Source organism: Pistacia vera, unplaced genomic scaffold (assembly GCF_008641045.1).
Source record: "Pistacia vera cultivar Batoury unplaced genomic scaffold, PisVer_v2 Contig58, whole genome shotgun sequence".
Classification (NCBI taxonomy): Eukaryota; Viridiplantae; Streptophyta; class Magnoliopsida; order Sapindales; family Anacardiaceae; genus Pistacia; species Pistacia vera.
Genome location: NW_022196423.1, coordinates 425,667 through 429,565, shown reverse-complemented (window position 1 = coordinate 429,565; position 3,899 = coordinate 425,667). Strand labels below are relative to the sequence as shown.

Sequence of the window (3,899 nt, the reverse complement as noted above, 5' to 3'; positions counted from 1 at the left end):
CAAGAAGGGATTAGGGTTGAATTTCCACTAGCTGAATTTCATCACCAAAAGGCTCGAGTTTGGTTTTAGCACCAGCCCCTGTAAACAAAAATCCTTCGCTGTTGCAATCTTGGTCTTCCTTGAGCCTACCAGCTAAAGGGTAATAAAACACAAGTGCTTTACTTAGTTTTTTTCTGATTACGTTAACGGGTCTTTCCCTTTGATGCAGGTGAAGGATTGTTCTAGTAAGACAATAGAAGTGGAGCATGAAATCTTAGGCTTTCTTGATCATCTATATCTGAAAGTTCTTTGTCACTCGGGGCATGGCCTTGCTGGAACGATTAATTGTGGGGCTTTGCAGCATCACAGATAACAGTTGGGGTCAAATTGAGTTATAAGGCTTAATAAGTTTGGTTTTTGCTTCTGCCAGGTCCACTTAAAATTCATAATGATAATCCATCACATCATTATCATTACACAGAAAATTAAGTTAATCTAATAACACATCACAATTTGATTTGCGAGGAAAGAAGCAAAAGTTCATGGTAAAAGCTACGTACAAATAACAGGAAAAATGACACTTGATAATCTTAAGAAACTCAAAATTCTTAAAGAAAGATAATTATTCCTCATAATTAATAGGTAAGCATGAGATATGTCGCAATGTCATATCTGTTTAAAAACATCTAGTATATCTTGTTATTTTTGTTTTTTAATTACTAATTTTGTAAATATAATACAGAGTTATGATATATATTCAAATTTCTAGTCTTATTAATTGTAAATAGAAATTTGAAACTTATGTTAGGAATACATTATTATTTTGTGTGAATTTATGGAAAAAGTGTAAATATATTATATCTAAGTATTCATATTTCCTATATTACTGCGCTAATTGATGAATTTTGGGGAGTTTATCACATTACAATGACTTAAAACATGAAAAAAATCGATGGGGTCTAAAATAGACAATATAGGAAGTTATAATTTTATCTTTCTAGAGGCTATGAAAATAGACAATATAAGAAGGTGATTCACACTCATTGGGCTTAGGCAACTAACTATTAATAATTAAAAATAAAATTTCTCCCCCAAAAATGCAATTGTGACAGTCTGTCATCTTAAAAAAATATGCAAAATCGAACCTGAAAAAATTATCATGATAATTCCCCGTAGTCAGATCTTAGGTGCAAATTAATGTAAAAATGAGTCTAAAAAATTCTAATTTAGCCAAGAGTTTTAGAGTCACAAAATTAGCATTATTTCTCAAGTAAGTTAGGAAAAAGACAGTTTTTCACATTCATACTCATGCATGATTTCTTTATTCAGGCACTATGGAGATGAATATATATTTCGTCGCCATTAGGACATCTTCTTTATCACTTCTTGAAACCACTCCATAGTTGACAATGGCAAGCATATTGGTACCATAATTCCATTCTCTCAATCTCTCTTTCGGTACTTCACACAGTAGCTGATGAATGATGTTGCTTCTGTTGGTCCAGCATACATTGGTTGCCCCCACCCTAAATCAACCTCTTCAAATCCAAGACGGGTTAAATCAGAAATAAAGAAGTTTCCCTCGGTTGAACATTTAGGCCTTTCCTTGATGACCATATAATCAGCTGACGATCTTCCGCCTATCCTAATGGATTCTTGCACAAATCTTCCGCCTTTGAACAAACAGCAAGGACTGCAATGGTGTTTCCATAATATCCTAGAGGTATAAGCTTGCTGGTATGCTTGCCTCGGACAGTAGCGACAATTGAAACTCGAACATTCTCATTGTTATCTGGTTCAAGTGCAATTGTTCGACATTTCCATAAACAAGCGGTTAATAAATCAAACGTCGTACAATTTTTCAGGTGGGAAGGAAGTTGGTTACGAAGTGTTTCTATCTCTTTCGGGTAAAATGATTTATGATCTATTTCATTTGTTTTCTTGTCTAGAAAGATATCTTTGGCATTGTTTAGAGGTTCATATTCATGGTGCGTACACGTTATACGTGGTGGATTTCTAGCATTCAGAAGTTCCCTTTGCCAAACTGGTAATAAGTATGGTGAATTTGCACCTCGTCATTTCCTCAACAGCTTTCGAAAACTTTTGTAAACCAAATCCGTCGCACATTGCGTGGTTAAAACGTAGCCCAAGAATGAATCCTCCACATACCAGACGAATCACCTTAAGTTTCAAAAACCAAATCATAAAATTAAACAGAAGATTATAACAATATATTGATTCAAATTAAAGTTTTATCAAGAAAACTCACTTGAATTGACAATAATGGGCAATCAACGATGCCTTCAGAGCCTGGGACTTTATAGAGTAGTTGGTTCAAATATGGACATGGAACCTGAATTTCATCACCAAAATGCTCAAGTTTGACGTTAGCATCAGCCTCTATAAACAAGACTCCTTTACCTGTCCAATCAACTACAAACTTGCGGTTCATTGCTTCCTTTAGCCTTCCGGCTAAAGGGTAGTAAAACACAAGTGCTCTACTGAGGGGTTCTCTGATCACCTTAACTGGGTCTTTTCCTTTCATTGCAGGCGAAGGATTGTTCTTGTAGAAGAACAGAAATTGAACATGATGCCTTAGGCCTTCTTGATCATCTATATCTGAAAGCTTCTTTATAACTCTCGGAGTTGAACTCGCCGGAGTGATTAATTTTGGGGCTTGCCGAATCACTGAGAACATTTTGAATAGTTTTGATGACACTTAACTCTTGTTTTGAGGCTAAGCGTTTTAATTTGTTTGGCCATGTCTCCACTGATGCCCCTTTATAGATTGATCTCATTTGGCCAATCTCCATATGCTGTGGTTTGCCATTCACAATCCAACAGTAGTTCAAATGACTATTAACTTACTGACTCAAGTAATTCTGGGCCGGTTGAAAAGTTTTCAGTCACTTTGGGAAAAGAAGAAAGTGACTGAAAAAATTAGTTTCATATACGAATAACTTTGTTTGGAAGGTGGTTTCAGTGGCACATCAAACCAATACAAACGTAACAAAACGCAGAAAGAAGTGATTTTCTAAGAGAAAGAAAAAGCATTAAGAATATTTTTCTTCATTACTTCTTTCAACAACTAGACTTCCTTTTTATAGGTACAGTTTTACAATCCGTTTATTATTTTACAAGAAAACACACTCAATAAGATTACTTTCCAACTCTTTTCCAGAAGATAAGGAAGAACCACCTGAGATGACTTCAAAGCAAGCAGATCTTGTGAGAGAATAAGCGGGAAAGTTTGTTTTTAACGATTGTTAACCTCCTTAACAGATTTGATAACGAAACCAAGGTACAGAATCTTTCTCTCTTAACGGCAGCAGATTTTGAGCGCCTAGTTTTTCCTTTTTGGCGCCTAAAATTTCCTTTTGTTTTGTTTATTTCGATTATTCGTTCCTTAGGCCAAGGCTTGGATGAATGCTAGTATAGTCCCTCAGACAAAACTTGGTATGGGGAAGATCAGGATCAGTGGTAGAGTCAGAAATCAAGGGAAGAACTGTGAGTCGATCACGAAGTTGTTGAAACCGTGGTCTAGACAAGGGGAGTAAATCAGCTATTTGAAAGGCAGAAGAAACATATTGAACTGTACGCCATTTGACGGCAACCATCTCAGGCACAAAGTGAACATCAATTTAATATGTTTTGTACGAGCATTAAAGACTGGTTTAGAGGCTAAAGCACCAGCACTACTTGTTTCTTGGAGCTCTACTGAACTAAGTTTGGTCCAATATAAATGCAGCAATCACTAGTTGATCGACGATCAGAAATAATGCTAACTTCATTTCAAAACCAGATTGGAAATTGAAGTAGAGACGGCCAAGAGGTGCTTTGGAGGAGAAGAGTTGTTGGAAAAATCTTTGAAAAGTAGTGAAGAAGAAAGGAGGACCGAACACTGGAGTTGTATATTGTGC

At 35.9% G+C, this 3,899-nt stretch overlaps 1 pseudogene; it reads right to left on the bottom strand.

Annotated features, from left to right (window-relative positions):
* Nucleotides 1-1,341: 1,341 nt before the first annotated feature.
* Nucleotides 1,342-3,596, bottom strand: LOC116109422 (annotated as a pseudogene).
* Between the last annotated feature and the right edge of the window lie 303 nt (nt 3,597-3,899).